We start from the raw sequence: 20694 nt of genomic DNA, 5'->3' as shown, positions 1-20694 counted from the left end.
ATACACTGTCAGCTGCAGAGACTCAGCCTCCCAATGGGCCACACAAGCCTAGATAACAGACATCTTTTGAGATGGTGTAACACCTCTTAACACTAAGGTAAAGGAGAATGTTTAATTTAATCTAGAAAAATAAAGTCAGTTTGTTTTAGAACAAATTTATATCTGGAATTACAGTGTAACAAAATCCAAACCTATCCTGTTTGACCAAGAATATCCTGAAACACCATCCTGTTTCCTTTGGAGCTAGATATACAAGTCAACTAGGGATCTTCCAGGATTTCAGATTGTCTCTTTTCTGGGAAAAGAGTAAAGAAAACTAAGGATTAGGTGGGACCATGAAATCCTATGGTCAGAGTGAACATCATCTTACTGAACAAACTGCAGAATTATAGGAAGATGGCATACCTCAGCACTTAGAAAGATGGTTTAATACATGTTACCAAAGTATTTGAACAGGTGGTAAAGCCATGTTCTCTGGTACATAACAAAAAAGAAGCTCTACCTAGCCAGGCTAACTAAAAGTAAAATAATAAAAACAAACAACTTCTAGATGGTACTGGATAAATTCATGATACTGAATGGGAATGTTTGGAAATAAGTAGATAGACCTTTTCCCATACCAAAAGCAACCACGAGATAGTAGAGAACCTCTCTCCCAATCTGAGATCTCTGAACGTGGTAGATAGCTGGGCACACTGGAAACAGCCCACATTTCCCATATTTTTCGATTCACTTCTAAGAGAGATGAGATACATGCCCTCTTGTGGTAGGGAATAAAAGGGGAAAAAGTGTAAAAGCTTTTTGGAATCTTAATCTATTCAGGATATTGAATCTGACACTGAGGTAGCTAGTGAATATTCAGACATTCTGTGGGAGAAAAAATTGTTTTTTTATCCTTATAACAGAAAAAAATGCTGAATGAATGATGATTTAGAACAGGGTGATCTAAAATACAATCATTTCAAATTGCTCAATGAAATATGAATCTATTTATTCAGCCAGCAAATCAGTATCAATTGCCGATTACATGCCACTCCCCATGCTATCACCTCTTCCTTCCCCCTTCCCATATTTTACCACAATAAAAAATAGTATTACAAATGTTCTCCTCTCATAACACATTTCTTTTCTAGCATCCATTCCCTACTCAAGCCAATGTTAGTGGGTCTCATTTCATCAATACTCCTTAGCTGAATTTTGTTTTAACAGAGCAACTAGACAAACAGGAATAAGCTGTTTGGAATATAATGTATTTCTAAAGTACCTATAGAGAACAGGATTAAATAATACTACAGATGATGTAATAAGGGTAGCAAGAATGGTCAAATTACTTTTCTCTGGACTTGGTCATGTTAAAGGCACTTTAATTTTATACATCCATAGAATCTCAAACAAAATCTAAATACAAACAGAACTTTGAATCAATTATATCTTTTTATTGAATTAATTTATTTTTTAAATTATCTCCAGAGCCTTTCAGTTGATTGCTTCCTTTGACTGGATTTTCAACTTTTTTTCACCATCTCTACTGCTTAGCTGGCTAACTATCTTAGATCTTTACCGCTCCTCAGATTCAAAAGAAAGAGATAGAAGTTAAAATAACACTCACAGAGTGTCTGATATTTCAGCAAAGTGCCAGTCACTTTACATACATTTTTTTGTTATTCAGTCCTCACATCAACTCTACAAAGTGAGTATAATTTTCCTTATTTTAAAAGAAGGAAAAGAGGTTCTGAAATGTTAAAGATCTTACCCAAGTTTCACATAGCTAGTAATTAATACAGCAGAGAACCAAGAGTAAATCCTGTATCCATGTTCTTTTCAAAACCAAGTACTTTTGTTTCTTCCAAAACTTTTCCTCCTTTCTTTCCCTGATTAATTGATACCACTGTTCATTCTATTACCCAAACTTAAAAATTAGTCCATTATGTCTGGCTCCTCTTCTCTCCATCATCACCAGTTCTTGTCAAGCCCACCATCTTCAAACAGTTCTCATAGCCCACCTGTCTGGTCTGTTTCCACGTGAGTACTAGTTTTGAGGCTCTCCTGTTGCCAATTAACTACTAACTGGTATTTCTGTCATTGCTATTTTCTTGGAGGAGTTCATTCTTCCTTCTGTGACAAAGGTGAGTTCTCTAGTACATGCCATTTCCTCTTCAGTTTACGTGGTACACCGGACTCTTACCAATAGTCCCCCAGCCTCATTCCCAACCTCACCTCCTGCCCCATATGACTTCTCACCATTCTTCACACTCACTATGCTCATGATGTTGCCTTCAACTAAAATACCCTTCTCCTTATTCTCTGAAAATCTTTCACCAATATTCTTTCCCTTCTGTAACCTTTCTCAGCCATCTTACCTCTTCCTAAACAGAAGTCAGTGTTTCATGATTTGAGAGTCTCTGACACTTTATGCATACTGCTTTTATAACTCTTAACAAAATAGACAATAATTCTTTGTCTACAAGCTTATTTTTCCTCAATATTTGTGTGTTACAGGTACTGAGCACATTGAATGCTGTTTCGTAGGTGCTCAAATTTATTGCATTTTTAAGCAGAGGTTTCAGTGATCATTAAAACAACAAAAATATCAGCATAATCAATTGGCAAAGAATCTATTAAAGAAAACACTGAATACTGGAAAGAGTTTTGAAAAACAAAAATTTATGGTCATTGAAGTATTATTTAAATAAGAGGGGATAAATGATTGTACATAAATGTTTTCAAATGTATTTCCTCAAATAACTGTCCCAAAATAACCCTAATCTATGAAGGCACAAAAAATATAGAATTCTGATTCTTTGTTGGGATAGAGCATTAGATGTTTCAGGAAGTTCTGACCAATAATTATAACAATTTTAAAAATTTAAATCAAATTTTTTCCAGAATGACCCTTTGTAAGGAACGTGTTAATGAGTCTAAGTTATAAACTCCTGTAATATTAGCTAGCAGTAGCAATTCTGTTTTATAGAAAGCATTAAATCCTTTCCTAAGAGAGTAAATATGTATTAGATAAAGTATATAAAACACTCCATAAATATTGCACAACTAAGGAAATGAGAGTGCTCTGTCTAAAGAATGGATTTAATTTACAAGCAAAAGAAAAATTATGCCTCAAAATGCTTTAAAATATTTATTTAAAATTAACACTAATAAGGCATTGGATGCATACAGCTGTTTCTCTGTTTTAAAAAACCAGCACAGAATTTCTTGGTCTTAAATAAGCATTTGAAAGACATTGCTTAATAGGAATAATTAAACACTTTTATTCAAACAGTAATTGCTTTCCAAACATTAGTTTAAGAAAAAATGCCTCTCTAGACTTTTTTTTTTTGTCTTACAGTATTTTACAGTTACCAGATCTCCCACTATTCCCTTCTCTCCGGACCCTCCGGCCATATTATATTCATGTCAGGACCCAGGAGAAAATTCTCTCCTCTTAGTAGCTTTCCCTAGCCCTCCCCAACATGTGGAAACAGAGTTAATGGCTCTGCAGTTCTATTGCACTTTGTAGACACCATTACTATAGTTGTTGTCACTTTTAATCATCACTGTGTATTTGTGTACCTCTTTCTCCTGCTAGACTGACAGCTCCTTGTAGACAATGACCAGACCTACTGTCAGGCAATAGGAACATAACTAAGAATAAACCTGTCAAGGTATCAGGGTGGAAAACCAAGAAATTGGCAGAACACAAGTGGATTGCAGAACTATTCCCATAGTCAGGGAAAGATTATGACAGTGACTTTATCCTCTCACGGTAGTTTACAACTATAAAAATGCAGGCATTGAAAGAATAGAGGCACTCAATAAGGATCTATCTGAAATAATCGAAAACCCTAATGCTGAACTTTAGTGCCCCCCAAATATAGGTGTGACTTTAGTCTTCCCCACTTATATTTGTATGCTTAATAAAGACAGGTATCATGAAGTTTGAATAAACAGTGAACTTGTGTATGCCCCACCCTGAAAGCTTAAAGACTAGAGTGTTTCCTTGAAAAAGAAAAAAGTGGACAGTTGTGCTTAACCTTGAGTAATTTTTCTAGATCTGAAATGGCAGAGAAGGTTTGAGGTGTCCTTCTGAGGAAGAACTATATGTAACCTTCTCAGTTAAGGAGGGGAAAATTGGTTAAGAGAGTGCTAAGATACTGCGGAACTCCTTAGGGCTCAACAAAGCAAACAATGCTTGTAACTGAGTTGATATCTCTTTCCAGGGCAGAAAAAGAAACAGAATGCCTTAAAGAACCAGCAAGTGTCCTAACTGCCTCGGACAAAGATCCTATTTTGGGTCCTGAGATTTTTTTGAGAATCTGATGGAAAAAAAATATATGATGTTTCTCAGAAAAATACATACATGTACTTTTTAAAAAATGTCATGGGATTTCAGGGTCTCTGAAACCCCTCCATCTATGTAAGAGTAAAGAGCCCTGAGGAAATCAGAAGCAGCTCCAGTAGAAGCAGCCAGACTGGTGGTGGGCTTTGGAAATAACAAAAGCAGAGACAACATTCAGAGGCTGGATGTAAACATTCAAAGACAGTGAGTCCTCCAGCAGCCAAGCATCAACAGTTGGGAACTGAGTCAGAGGTTGCCACATGCTAAAAGCATTTTGGGACTCCAAGCCAGAGGCAAATAGGTGTAGAGCTACATGAAATGAGCCTGAGGAAGGAAGTTCAGAGCAGCACTTTCCTGCTCTGGTGATTTGTTTAAATGGGGTTGCCTTGGATAGTTTCTAGACCCATGAATAGGAACGGCTCTTCTTTTCTTTTCCTCTCAGAATTCTCTCTTTGAAGATACTCAGCAGGGAGTGCATACAAATCTTTGAAATTAGTGTTTGTATACTTGAGCATAGCTCCTGAAAAAAACAAATCCGTGACTATATTAGTCAGGGATCTCCAGAGACGCAGAACCAATAGGATACATATACATATAAAGAGATTTATTATAAGAAATTAGCTGTTGCAGTTAAGGAGGCAGAGAAGTCCCAAGATCTGCAGTCTGCAAACTGGGTACTCAAAAGAGCCAATGGAATAGTTTGGGTTTGAGTCTGAAGGCCTGAGAACCGTGAGAGCTGAGAGTGTAAGTTCCAGTCTGAATCCAACTCCAAGGTCAAGCAGATTGATGTCCCAGCTCAAAGACAGTCAGGCAGAGAGAGGAAATTATCTCTTACTCAGTCTTTTTGTTCTATCAAGGCCTTCACCAGGTTGGATGAGGCCCACCCACATTGAGGAGAGCAATCTGCTTTACTCATTCTGTCAATTCAAATGATAATCTTACCCGGAAACACCCTCACACACAGAATAATGTTTAACCAAATATCTGGGTACACTGTGGCCCAGTCAAGCTGACATTTAGAAATAAGCAACACAATGACCTCAAGTGGAAAGAAGACCAAAGAAACTTTTAGGGGAACCCAACCACAGTCCAGAACAGAACAAAAAAGACTTCAGATGTGATTGCTGACTATCATAGAAATGGTTAACAAAAGCAATCAAGAGGACATATTAATATACCATTCCTCTCTACCATGAACAAACTAAAACAACTTCAAAGTATGAGGGGTTTCTTAGATCTTATCCCAAAATATAAGCAAAAATATTTTCCTTTTATATTCCATTTAAGATAAGGTATGTATTGAACGTCTATCAAGAATACATTGACATGTCTGCCCTGCTGATCATGCTTTTTGCAAAGGGTTGTTTTCTTTTTATTTGTTGTAAGTTTACTGCTGGGACCATTATGATAGTTTAGAGGGTTACACAATATCTATCTTGGCAGAAGTGACCTAATTTTTACAAAAGAAAAAAAAATGTGTATGTAATACTTTAACCCACCATATCATAAGTATAGAAATCTAGAAGATTTTGAAAGAACAATTTTTTAAAGCTATTGCTTGGATTTAAAAAATGAGATCAAGGGTGATTCTAGAAAAGTATTGAGTATTTGGCCATTTACATAAGAATGCACCTATCAGTGATATGATAGTATTTGACAGTCTTCTTGTTTATCATATGAGTTTCAGGCACCAGAATTTGGTCAACTGCCCGTCATCCATGCTAATGGAGAGGAGTAATTTTAGCAACAGGAATACTCTCAAACCATAGCCAATCTATAAAGCACAGAATATTTTATTTTAGATGTTCTATATGTTTAAGTTTTGTTTTGCACATCAAACTTTCCTATGTTTTCCTATACACCCCTTAGCCTTCTTCATGATTACATATTAACTGTACAATGGGAGGAAATTCAGATCCTAAAACCCTATTTAATATTTGGATATTAAATTCAAAAGGAGTCTTAGATAATCCATGAAGTAAATAAATCCTGTTTAGTTAACATAAAATTGAACATACACAGTAAATCCAGGTAAACAAAAATACTGGTGGTAACCTTACTAAACTAAAACCCATGGGAACAGAGGGAAACAGAAACATTCTCATTCTTTTACTGCAAGTTTCCTCACTAACTTCTTCCCAATGACTCCAATGCACTCTGGTCCTGTGCCATGCAAGGCTCTAATGGCAGAAGAGAAGATGACAAGATTTTTTAAAAAATGATGATTTAAGGAAAATCCTCTGAGGCCTTTCTCCATTAGGTTATGAAGACTGGATAAGGGGGAAAAATTGGATTTTCATATCTAAGAATTGAATTTACTTTTGTGAATTTTCATAATATATGTATCATTTCATATATATATATATATATATATATATATATATATATATATATAGAGAGAGAGAGAGAGAGAGAGAGAGAGAGAGAGAGAGAGAGAGATATTTAATTATCTATTGGGAACACCTCTGCTTTGAAGGCTGTTAAATTACAGAAAGTTTAGGTGTGGGGAAAGAATGAGTGTATATTATTGTTTAGGGAAACTCTGAAATGGTTTCTAGCACAAGGTTCTTCCTGAAGCATACTCCTTCTGTTTTCTTTCCCAACCTCCAAATTTCTCTGTTGTCTCTTCCTAACCAGTTCTCTCAGCCTGACTTTCTTTGATTTTTCAGCTATGAAGTTTTCTTTCCCAGGTAACACCCATACTGTCCCTTTTTGTCATAACCTCCTGTGCGGAAATACTTCAGCTCCCAAGTTTTCTTTCTTGATACCTTCTTCCTCCCCTAAGATTTCCTTTCTAACATCCACATTTTCTGAGGTTGTGGTCTGTCAAATTTCCTGCCATTGGAAACCTGTTCTTTAATTCTATCTCATCATGGCCCCTTAGGAAAACTTCTCAAGAGTCACTTTCCACCTTTCTCTTAACTACTGATGAGGTAAAACGAAGAAAGAGAGGCCAGAAAAGTAAGAGAACACAAAAGCAAAAGGACCAATTAACAGCAAGTTCCTTCAATACTGGCTGTGCATCTCAGGGTGGGAGATAGGTCACAAGATCCAGAAATCATTTTGACAGGGCAACATTGGTCAGGGCTGAGAAGTAGGCCCTGTCTGTGCCTGGCGCCAGGCCTGTGGCACCAATTTATATCTCCCCGTAAGGCCCCTGACTCCTGATACAATCACTGATGTAGAGTGCGCAGGGTCAGCCACAATTAATCGCCACATTTACCTTCTAATCCCAGGAACTAGACTATTGACGAGTAATAGAGATTCTATTTCCTCAAAGGTTAAAAACAAATATGCTTAAGGAATAGTATCTAAGAAATTCTCACTGCTAGGGCTCGAATGAGGCCAGTATGAATGAGATGATTTTTAGCTTGGTGCCAATATTTTGAAACCATTAATTTAATCCTCCCAGAAATGTCCTTATTTATGTTTAAACTGAAAGCTCAAGAAGGAGGAAAAAAAATTCAGACCTCTAGAATAACTATGGATTGTGAATTTTTTATTCATGAATCACTGTTACTGAGCGTGGCTTTGTATTTCTTAATCTGAAGAGAATTTTAGAGAATAAAGCAGTGACTAAGAAAAAAAAGATTGAAAAGCAGGCATTGTATCAATGAAGGGATTCTAGGGTGATGGTGGAAAACAACACTGTGACTGATTACAAAGTCAGATTGTTTTTTCATCAAATTTCTCTTTTATGCGACCTGCCAATCAAGTAAACTCCATCTTTTAAAAGTTAGTTGACCTCTAAGAGTTCAGTCTGAGAGTCCATTACTCATCTTTTTCACTGCAATCAAACAGTGGTATTGTATATCTGGATAAAATTATAACACCCATACCATCACATAGGGTATAATATTATATGAAATTACTTTCAATAGGATAAGGACAATTTTAAAATATTAACTTACAGAATGTATAAGTATGACATTCAAAATGGATACTCTTAAATGTGAGGAATTTTGAAAGAGTAATATACTATGACTAACCTGAAAGTCCCCAAGTTTGCAAGACTCCCATTTCCTTTAACACCCAAATAAAAATTATTCAACTCTTCATCTTGCATGATTGCAGATATCCATGCCCATTTCATATTTGCCATTCTTAATTTTACAGAGAACCTTGGAGAAAACATGCACATTCTATTAGCCAATCTTGGGTGTCATTACTCACTTCTTGCTCCTTCATAAATCACTCTCTTTGTTGCTCACCAACTCATAGAATTTGAGAACTGAAAACATCCCTTGGAAGGATGTTACCTTCACATTAGCCTCAGAATTAAAAACAGCCACAATTATATCATGAGCTCAAAACAACTGTGGTCAGAGAACCAACTCATAGCAAAGTTTAATTCAGGTTTCAATGATTCCTAAACCTTAATTGAAGATGTAAGTATAAATAAAGGGGTGATAACAATGAAAAAAATGAGATCAGATATTATCAGTGCTCCTAAAGTTCATGGGCCATGTCCTTCCATGAGATGTCCCTTTCTTGTAATCTTCCTCCTTTTCCCCTGGTCCTCAGAGCTGAGTCTTAGATCTCTGCAAATCATTGTCTTTCACTGTCTCTCCTCATCCCCAATGTCCCTTGTCTCCTGTTCCTGTCATCCACCACCCAGAGAAGACAAAGGATCATTTAACATAACAATCTTTTTTTCAATTTTTTTTTTTAAATTAAAATTTATTGGGGTGACTGGTTTGTAAAATTACATAGGTTTCAAGTATACAATTCTGTAATGCATCATCTGTATAACAGATTGTGTGTTCACCTCCCGTAACAATCTATTAGAATTGCCTGCTTACTCAGTGAATACTGTCTTTTCCACTAGTTAGCACTGCAATTTTTTTTTTCCTTGTGCGAACCTTTCCCATCAGACATACTCTGGACTTTGCCTTTTCATAAGCAATAGTCTTGGTAAGGTGATTTTCCTAAATAAAAGGAGAGTCTCCACTGAAAACTGAATCCTGCTTCTCTCCAACCTCCCCTCACCACAGAATTCATAAATAGTTGCACTTTTTAAGACGCTTTTCCACTGCATGATTTAATCACTGCTGTGGATAAAAAAGTATTATTGGGGCTCAAATGTTTTAGACATGTCAATTCTCAAAGGAGGAAGAGAGGTAAAGCTAGAGGAAGAACCATAGTTCTAGGACTGGAAAAGGAAACATAGCAAAGAGGGACACAATGTCTTGCAAAATACAACTGGGACTTGGATATCCTATATACCATCGGGAAATTTCAGGGTATTGCTTGTATGTGTGTGAATGCCTGCATGTGGTTATTTTCGTTGTGGTTATGATATACCAAGTTATACCCAATTCAGTAGAGTATTATACATAACAGTGAAACCACATTTTCATGTCCTTAACAATTGTAATTTTAAACAAATGTAAGCAATGCTCATGAATTTATTTACAGTGAAATACCGAAAGTAATCTTCCTTCTTCCTTTTTTCTTTTTTAGGTTAGAAGCAGAGCTAAGGTCAGAAGAAGAGAGAATTTCTATCCTGATATTCTCCAGCTGCGTGCTCCAGCTTTCTCATTAGGCTGTAACTCCAAGGCCATGCCATCAAGTTAACCCTCTATCACTGTGTTGCCAGCAGACAGGGAATCTGGTCCCAAGTGCCAGAACAGAGGCAAAGCACGCTTGCAGGAGACCTAATTATCTAGTTACTAAACATAGAAAGGAGGTAGAGGAAGAAATCACCCCCCACGTCAAAGGCAATTTAGGATTTCAATGACCTCCATGTTAAGAAATCAAACTTCTTTATGTATACAACACTCCCTCTATTCACCATGCTTCCCCCATCAACCCCATCTCCTGCCCCCGCCACTTTATAGGCACTTCACATCTAAATATTTACAAATTAGGAAGAAATAGGCGAAATTTTAATGACTGCTGTGTTGTATTTACCACCCTGGTAAAGATTCCCTCCATGACTGACACTTGTGACCATTAGTATCAGGAATTCCTGTCAGAGATAAGCAGCTAAGGGTTTGATAAACTCAGATTTTTAAAGTTTGAAACAATAAACACAATTTCACTAAAGGTGTCTTCTTACTTGGTAGGACCAGGCATAAATATAAACATGTTAATGAGAAGGTTTATTTGGAGAAAAGTTTTTATTTTTTTTTCCACAGTGTTGTGTCATACTTATAATCATAGAAGTCATAGACTCCTAGGGAAAAAATATATCCCAGAATCCTAGAGGGAATTCTCAGAAGAGAAAGTGAGGATCAGAGAAGACAAGCTATTTGTGCAAGGCCACGCAAATGGTGCGTGTTAGGACTAAAACTCAGGCCCTCAGATTCCCGAGTTAGTCCTTTTTTTATACGTACTAGTGATCCTTAGATGCTGGTATACCTAAGAACCCCCAACAGTGCTCTTTAAAAATGCAAGCTCCTAGGTCTCACCCTCAGAGCATCTAGTTTGGCAGATCAAGAGTGGAACCTGAAAATCTGTATTTCTATTAAGTGCCCCCTTGAGATTCAAATGTAAGTGGACCACTCTCTGGGACCACCATCTACCTGGCTGCTGAAAAGAGCATCAAATTTGGCTCATGATATTTATACACATATTTATTCTAGCCTTGGTTATCCTATGTCTTTCATTTTCCCTTCACCAACATGCTCATAATTAAGAGTAACTTATCAACGTGTAGAAACCATGTTTAGACCCTCAATGTATTACAAACTCTATGTAATATTTTGTGTGAGGGTAGGTGTGGAAAGGACAGTCTCCCATATAAAGGAGATACCGCATCTTTTAAAGAATTGTACAAGTAATGCACGAATATATGTTCATTGAAAAATTTAAACAGTGCAGAATGATCTAAATTAAAAAGTGAAGTTCTTCCTTTATAACTCCCCTAATCTCACTCCTCTACCCAAAGTTACTAACTGCCAACTGTTGGGTGTGTACCCTTCAGATTTTTCTATACATCGACATACATGGATATATAGGGATATGTGTACTTTCTGACCTTTTACTTGTGGAAAATTCTGCTTGTAGAATGATCTTAGCATTTTTTTTTTTTTTTTTTCATCACATAGGTGACAGAGGATACTGTCACCAGCACAGAAACAATCAAATTTAAATCAAGGACACCTCAGGATGTGTGATTGCCCTTGATTTTTTAATTTATTTATTTTTAAGAAATGAAGACATTCTGGACCTCACTCACCTCCTCAAATAAATTTTGGCAATAACTGGTGTTCTTCAGTCACATAAAAAATATCTGTGAGGGTGCTAAAGGAAGAGGAAAGAGCAGGCAGTCACATTGTGTAAACTAGTGATATTATTATAGAGTTCTCATGGAAACACAAGGTGCTAAATTAATTCAACTTGTAAGTCCTGCGTGACTGAACCTGCTTTTGTGAGAAGGGGTGGGGCCAAGGGTACAATAGGGGATGTGGCATTCATATAAAAAGTACAGCATTCATTCATTCCACTTTCTCACCTTCTAGACCTCACCATGCAGCTGTCACCACCAGCATCCCGCTGAAATGACCTTGTTAACGTCCCCCAAGACCCCTAATTGCTGAATGTCACTCTCTTCTACAGCATCTTTCAGCGGACCATTCTTTCTTCTACAAAGATTCCCCTCACCCTTCTGTCTCCTCTGGCTCTGGTAAAACTGAGTATCCATTCTCCATCTTTATCAGTTTCTCTTAAATATTCATATACTGCAGGATTTCATCCTAGAAATGCTTTTATTCTTGCTCTGTGTCCTCTCTCTGAGGGAGTTCATAAAATCCCATAACCTCAGCAAGGACACCCACATCTTCATCCACAGTTCCATTGTACACTAAACTCAGAACTCACATTCTTAACAGTGTCTGACAACTCAAACATGGCATTTCTAAGAGGAAACTGGTGGCTCCCTCCCCATCTTTCCACCAAGCCTGTTCCCTTTACCCCCTGCATTACTCATGTCAGTTAGGGATAAAACCCATATGTAAGTTCCCCAAATAGGAAACTTCATCACCACACCATATTCTCCCCTTTACTGTTGTCGTGCGGGAGACCCTGCTCGCTGCGCCATTTGTCATGCGGGGCGGCCTGCAGGGTCTCTGCTCCCGCTCCCCACATAAGAACGCAGGACATGGTGAAGCCAAAAAGGAACACCCACGGAGCCATAGGTAGGGTAGTCATACCACTATATTCTTGCTGGCGGCTGGGTTGGAGAAACAGGAAGCAGGAGCCACACTGTTCGCAACCCTCACTGCACCGCTTGCAGGCTCAGCCACCAACTTCTTGCTAGCCCATTTGCTGCTAGTGTAGCCACAGCAGTTGTATTAGTGGCCAATGGCTCACTGGTTTCAGCTGATGGCCAACTAGCCACAGCTGATGGCCATCCAATCACAATTGATGGCCATTTACTACCTGAGTGAGCACCTTTCCACATGAGGGCGAGAGCCTGGAAACTGCACTCCTGGCTCTGTCCCCACACTCCACCCTTACAGGGTCTCACCTCACAATCTACGCAACAAGTATCTTCCGCGAGGGGCCCTGTGAAAGGAGTCTGGAGGTGAATGCAATATCCAGGACACAGCCAGGCTCTCTGGGCACAGCCAGGGTTTCTTGGGACACCACAAGTTCTTCTGGGCACAGCCAGACTTGCTGGACTTTTTAGGGAACCACCAGTCTCCCTGGGTACTGCCACTCTCTCTGGACACAGCCAGGGCCTCTCAGGGCACTGTCACTCTCTCTGGGCACAGCCAGACTTGCTGGATTCCTGAGGGTACCACCAGTCTCCCCAGGCACAGCCAGGGCCTCTCAGGGCACCGTCACTCTCTCTGGGCATAGCCAGACTTCCTGGACTCAGCCAGGGCTCTCAGGGCACTGCCACTCTCTCTGTGCCTCTCAGGGTACCCTGCTGGAACAACAACGGCTCACGGTCAAGGTGCTTATATATTCTCGATGGCGGCCAGTCAAAACACAAAAGCAAACATCCGCCAGTTCCACTACATGGTGGTATGTTCCCAAGCAAACAGTCAAGCGGTCCGTTAAATTAGGGATAGAAGGCAATTCCCCATAGTCCATAGTCATTCGTCAGGGCTGTCCTGGGGGTGAGGGACGACCTTGACCTCACCCTCATCTCCCAAGGAGGACTCAGCAAGCCTTTCCTCCTGGGACTACAAGTCGGGCATCCAGGCTGCCTCAACAAGCACTTCCCAGCCCACAGGGCCTCAATGACCTTCACTTTCTCCGGCCTATGCTGGTTGGGGAACTGTCCACGTCTTTCCACCCCTCCTTGGGGGTCCAACTCCTGAGAACAGTGGCCACCGGGCACCACACACTGTGTGTGGGGGGGCCACATGTCCTCCTGCCCAGAGTCAGACTCCATTCCTACCTGGTCGGAATCTTGCTCACTGTGCCAGGTGTCTGAGTGGGTGGAGTCCTCCGTGGAAGATGTCCACAACCCTTGGAGCCTAAGGCCGCAGCAGATCACCAAAATGAAGGCAACGCCGTCCATGGCCAAGAGGGTGGTGTGCCAGCTGGAGACCGTGCTTCCCGTTCCCGGTGTCACTCCTCATGGGCCTCCCAAAGCTGGGCTCTCACACGCACAAACCGCTCTACCATGCTTCAGTAGGTTTTGGCCGGCACCGTACCCTCCTTATGAAACTGAGCTTTTATACATGTAAACTGCTCCAGTATATTCTGGAGAGTTTTGGCCGACACCATACCCTGCTCGCTGTGCCATTTGTCATGCAGGGCGGCCTGCGGGGTCTCAGCTCCTGCTCCCCACATAAGAACACAGGACATGGTGAGGCCCAAAAGGAACACACACGGAACCGTAGGTAGTGGAGTCATACCACTGTGGTCTCACTGGAGGCTGGGTTCACATGACGTGCGACCTGCTGTCCACTTTGCTGCCAACCAACTGACTCTTCTCGACTCTTCTGGACTCTTCTCAACTCTCCTCCATAGCTGTAGCAGTTATATTAGTGGCCAATGGCTCAATGGTTACAGCTGATGGCCAACTAGCCACAGCTGATGGCCATGCAATCACAGTTGATGGCCTTTTACTACCTGAACCAGCACCTTTCCATATGAGGGCTAGAGCCTGGAAACTGCTTTCTGGGGCTCTGCCCCCACAAACACCCTCCCTACTCACCTGATCTGGCCTCCAATGATTTCTTTCTTTACCCAAAGATAAAGGAAATATTGAAAGGAAGACATTTTGATGACATTCGGGACATCAAGGGTAACACAATGACAGCTTTAATGGCCATTCGAGAAAAAAGAAATCCAAAATTGCTTTGAAGGGTTGACTAGACACTGGCATTGGTGCATAGCTTCCCCAGGGGAGTACTTTGAAGGTGACCGTAGTGATATTCAGTAATGAGGTATGTAGCACTTTTTCTAGGATGAGTTCGGGAACTTAATTGTCACACCTAATATGTCACTCCCCACTAATTACCTTAAGTATTTTCCCGTAATTTACAGGATATAAATTTAAAATCCTTAAGATACTTTCTAATCCTAACTCAACCTACATCTCCAGCCTTATCTCTTGTCACAAATAACTCAGCAATTCCTGCAAAACACCACAAGCTTTCTCATCTACTCTTATGTTTTCAACCATTCAGTTCCCTCAGCCCAGAGTGAGCTTTGCCAGCAGCTCCTTCAGTATGTAAAGTACATGCTTCCCCTCTGCAAAACCAAGCCTAGCAATACCTCTCCACACCTCCTTAAAGACACACCTCTTTCTGTGGCCCCATTTCTTATCTATCTCTATCAGGACATGTATTCTAGCATTCATTCCCATTTTCCTTTAGCCAGCACATGAGTAAGCATCCATAAAGTACATTGTAATAACACACGTCATTTCTACACCCGACTAACCATAGTAAACCTACTAAACTGGAACTCTGCACCAACTTCCAATCTATAGAACAGTGCCTTGGATGCAAAAGATTCTCAACAAATATTTGTTGTTAAATGAATGGATGAATGAATGAAGCATATATTTCCAATGAATAATAGCCCTTCATGGAAATTATCTTCATCTTATTTCTACTGAAGCTGGCCACTAAAAAGCCATAGCTTTGAATGCTATTGCCAGTTCTGAACCTTATCCTCCAGAATTTGTTCATTCATTCTTTTATTTATTCATATATTCAATAACTATTTAGTACCTACTGTGTACCAGGCATGGCTCTGTGCCAGGGATACAGCAGTGAAAGACAAAAACCTTGATTTACAATTTACATTCTAGTTGAAAAAAATAAACTATAGACAAATATGTAAGTCGAATATATGACATTCTAGTCAGTGATAAATATTAGGGAGGAAAATAAAGCTGAAAAGAGGATAGAGAGTGCTGGGAACATGGTTAAAGGTTTGAGGGAGGGCAATTCTAAACAGAGCAGTCAGAAATGGCTTACAGTGGCATAATTCTAATTTTTACTCTTATGAAATCCAGGGCAATATGATACCAAGCCTATTTTTCCAGTCTCTTTTCAGTGAAAAAAAAACAACAAAAAAAAAAACGAGGGACAAATGGTATATAATGGTGTGGTAAACAAAGAAACCTCTAATTCCCAAAGAGGCCTGCCACCTGCCAGCACGTGCCGTGGATTCAGAGGAGCAGGACAGCAGTGCTGTCATTTGGGCATGCAGTTATAGGCTCATCCTTCTTTGGGAGAGCCTCCGGACTTTATACAACAGAGGAAGCTTGAAGCCAGAGGGCTTTTGGGGTAACTCTGGAGAAGAGGTTCGAATATGTTATCAGAGACAGGCTTGAACCTGAACTCTCCAGTCAGGTCGAGGCAGGCTTGGCAGCATGAAAATGCAGAAGTAGCCCAGGGTTAAGAGTTATGGAATGAGAAATGAAATGGGCAGTAGGCTTGGGCAGGGTGCCTTTTAAATTAATAATTAACACTTTCGTTTTTTTTTTTTTAAATCTCTTTTTCACCCTTTACAGGAAACATAGAACTCAAGCACAAACTATTTCCAATTCCATGACTGCTGATGAGTTTACATAATTAATTTTATATATATCAGTTTTTAAAATTGTGCCAACAATATTTGTGGTGCAAGGCTGATATATATCTTTAGAAAATCCTATTTATGGAGTTATTTGCCTAATGATATTTAGTTACAACAAACAAAAATCACTTGGAAGGAAAGGGAATGTTCGAAAAAGAACTTTTAGTTTCATTCTCTAACAGAATTTGGGTCCTTTAAATGCCATATGTTTTATTGACATTCTGAAAAGCTTCTCTGGGCTTCTCTCACCTTATAACTAACAGGACAAAATTATCAATGGAAATACCATTACTAAAACTGTGCTCTAAGGCCAGACTCATAAAGGAAATGGAATGTTAAAGACAACTATTTTTAAAGGATTTAGTAAATGATGAAAACTACAGTCAACATGTCATTTTGGAATTCTTTCCACTATTATTTAGGTTGTAAATTTCTTCTGGAAATTAAATGATATACATTCACAGATTTAAACACTGCAACCTCCCATTCTAGCATGTGAGCCAAAAATATTCTTATAATGCTGTATTTATGAATGTCATCACTTAGAATGATAGATTGCTTGAAGCAAGGCAGAGCATTTATCAAGTAGAGAGAGAGGCTGGAAGATTGTCTATTTTTTTTTCCTTCAAATTATTTATCTCATTCCTGAAGCTGGTTAGAAGCAGGTGACTCACTACCAGATAAATAAATGCTTTTCTTCAGTGACTCCATGTTCTCGTACATATTCTATATCTGTCAAGCTGTAGGCTTCAGAATAAAACTTCTAATCAGAGGAACCCAAACCCAGAAACCCAGCATATACTGTGTTTCCCCGAAAATAAGACCTAGCCGAACAATCAGCTCTAATGCGTCTTTTGGAGCAAAAATTAATATAAGACCCAGTCTCATTTTACTATAAGACTGGGTTAATATAATAATATAATATAATATAATATAATATAATATAATATAATATCAGGTCTTATAATACAATATAATATAATACTGGGTCTTATATTAATTTTTGCTCCAAAAGACACATTGGAGGTGACTGACCGGCTAGGTCTTATTTTTGGAGAACACGGTATACCCAGGAGAAAGAGGACAGGGACTATCATACGATGCTTCTTGGGCCCTTTGCTCCTACTCTGGCAGCTACTCCAACTTGCCTCCATCTGCTTCTGACCAACCCACACAGGGATTAAAGAAAAAAAACTGAGGGAGGTCATGGCTGGGATGATTTTGAACAACACTGCCAGCTTTTTCTTGCTTGTGATACTGGTACATATCACCCAGATGCTTTGTCTGGATTCAGACAACTTCTCACCCAGTCTCTTTGCCTAACTCCATGATCCCTCGGCCATGACCTCTGCCTGAGCTATAAATCTCTGTGGAAGGACTGGTCATGTGCTGGAGCTGGTACATCCTGGCTCAAATGAATGGATTATTAAAATTTCAAAAATTTTGCAAGCCCATTGATCTCAGGTAGGTAGAAATTGGACATGGTAGGAGTATAGACTCTGGGTAAGTTGGCACACACTTCATACGTCCGTCTCCTCCCCCGACCTCAGTAACCCCCTGCCTCCCATCGCTGCTTCCAAACCCACTGCCTGGTTTAACTTGGAGAATTTGAATGCTAATCCCAGCTTCATCTCATTTCCACAGCTGTACAATAAGTTCTCACTTAACATCTTTGACAGTTTTTTGGACACTATGACTTTATGTGAAAAGACACATAAATGAAACCAATCTTACCATAGGCTAATTGATATAAACAAGAGTTAAGCTCCTATGGTGTATTTCTGGTCACAAAATCATCACTAAACTTCTAAATAACAACCCAAACACTTCTATTAAACAGTGAAACAAATGTGAGCTATACATACATTTAAGAAAGATGAATAAAAATACATTAGATAATGCTTTTCCAACCTGCTTATTCCAGTTCAGGATGGCAGCAGCTGGAGCCTCTCCCAGCAGCTCAGGACACAATGCAGGACCCACCCTGGACGGGACGCCCTGCCATCACAGGGCGCACTCACACACACCCACATTAATGCAGACTGGGACCATTCAGACACACCAATGAATCTAACTTGTACATCTTTGGGATGTGGGCGGAAGCTGGAGTTCCCCAGAGAAAACCCATGTAGACACAGGGAGGACGTGCACATTTTACAGACAGTGGCACCAGCATGGAATTGATTGTTGTTGTTGTTTTTTTTTCTCATCAATATTATAACGATGTTATTTGAGGACCTGCTGTAGCATCACGCCCACCTGATATTTTCTGTATGCTAAATTCTTAGTCCTGCCCTTTTTAACTTACCCTGTTCTGATGCTCTCTAGCATGGGAGTATACTACACTCTGCCGAAAGCTAGGGACATAAATATCCCTCTTATCCATTATATGCTGGATCCCCTCAGCCAGTGACATAAATATCCCTCTTATCCAGCATATAATCTGGTTTCAGAGTATGAGTAAGTGTGAGTCTGCAGGCAGTCAGTAGCTCTTCCACCACTCCATACCATTTTTAATAACGAACTGCTCTCTCTTGGCATCTCTGATAGGACAATATGCTATCTGCTTAAGAAAGCACTTGGCAACATAGACAATTTCAAGGAGGAAAAACTGTTTGGAGCAGAAATTTTTGTTTCTGTTCCTTCAATTTCTTCTACACTGCTGCCACATTATTTTCCTGAAATTCAGATCTTATCATGACATGAATATGCTCAACACTTTTGATGGTTCCCCATTTGCTTACCAACTCAAGTCTAACCACATCCACCAGGGTCTGAGATCTGATCTGATCCCAATTTATCTTTCCAACTACACTCCAAATAGTGGCCCTCACACAATACTATTCAAGCCATCCTTAACTGGCCAAAATTGTCTACAGGCCTCTGGTGTTTTTAGCCATCTCTGGTTTTGCATACACAGTTCCCTGCATCTGGAAAGTTCTTTATTCAAACCAAATCTTAATGTTCAAATTCAATCCTGCCTTCAAGTGCCATCTCAAAAAGCCTTTTACCATCAGATACCCTTAGTCTTCTCAGACACATGTGATCTAGAAGAATGCAATATATAGCCATTAAAAGTGATGAGTTACCCAGGCAATTCATCTGGGGTTTTTCAGTCATTCTTTTTTTTGTTGTTGTTTTTTTAGTAATTCTTTCTGTAATTCTTCTCTTCTGTAACTTCTACAATTCTTTTAAGGAATTTAGCACTTCCTGTGATATAGCATAGCTTCACTCCTTTACCTGATTTCAAACTTTCTCTGATTCTTACATATCATCTCACCACTCATAACCCATATCACAATGTTCAAACATTTAAGCTGAATAAGTGACTAGCATTAAATTAGGTTAGAAAACTACAATTTTAGCAAAATAGCAAACTGAATACTTCTGTAGCAATAAATTAACATTGGTTATATTTGGGCTTTTAAATATGCAATATTAATTTATGTATTTTGGGCATAGTTTATATTAATTGTTCAAATTGTATTATTATGCATTATGAGCATAGATTTATATTTAAATTAACATAAAGTCATTGTAAAAAATACTCAAACAAAATAGAATTTAAAAATTGGAAACTAAAATATCCAGCATGCATTCAGTAGAGACATAAAAATTCTTCTAAGAATTTAATAAAATGTACCACAGATGCTGTACATCTTTTTGTCTTGAAACTTTCATTGCATAACTCTCATGTACCTTTTGTTAATTTTTAAAGATTTTTAAAATATTATCTTTAAAGCTATTTGAGGTATATGTAGCATATAAAAAGGGACATATTAAATGCATATATTATGACAGTTATTAACATTGTATTAATATATATATATATATGTATATGTATACTTATAAATCCAGCAGACTAATCAAGTTAATGAACATATTCATTACACCAAAAGTTTCCCATATATTTTTGTATCCCTCTCACCTACTCCCCACTTGTGTCCCCAGGAAAAATACTTATCTGGTTTTTGTCACTACAGATTACTTTGCATTTGCTAGAATTTTAAATAAATGAAATCATGCAGTGTGTACTCTTTTTTGCCTGACTTCTTTCACTCCATAATTATTTTGAGATTCATCCATGTTTTTGTGTGTATTATTAGTTGGTGTCTACGGACTGTTGAATAGTATTCCATTGAATGGACATATAATGGTTTGTTTATCCATTTACCTGTAGGAAATTTGGGTTGTTTTTATTATTGACTACTACAAATAAAAAAGATGTGAACATCTGTGAAAAGTCTTTGTATGGATATATGCCTTCATTTCTCTGAGGAGTGAAATGATTGAATCCTACGAAAAGTGTATCTTTTTAAAAAATTTTGGTAGAACTATATATGATTGACAAGGATCTTTCAATT

The sequence above is a fragment of the Rhinolophus sinicus genome, chromosome 1, assembly GCF_057876585.1.
Source record: "Rhinolophus sinicus isolate RSI-liver-muscle chromosome 1, RSI-T2T, whole genome shotgun sequence".
Taxonomy (NCBI): Eukaryota; Metazoa; Chordata; class Mammalia; order Chiroptera; family Rhinolophidae; genus Rhinolophus; species Rhinolophus sinicus.
The sequence above is the reverse complement of the archived record's forward strand: the minus strand, read 5'-3'. Positions refer to the sequence as shown.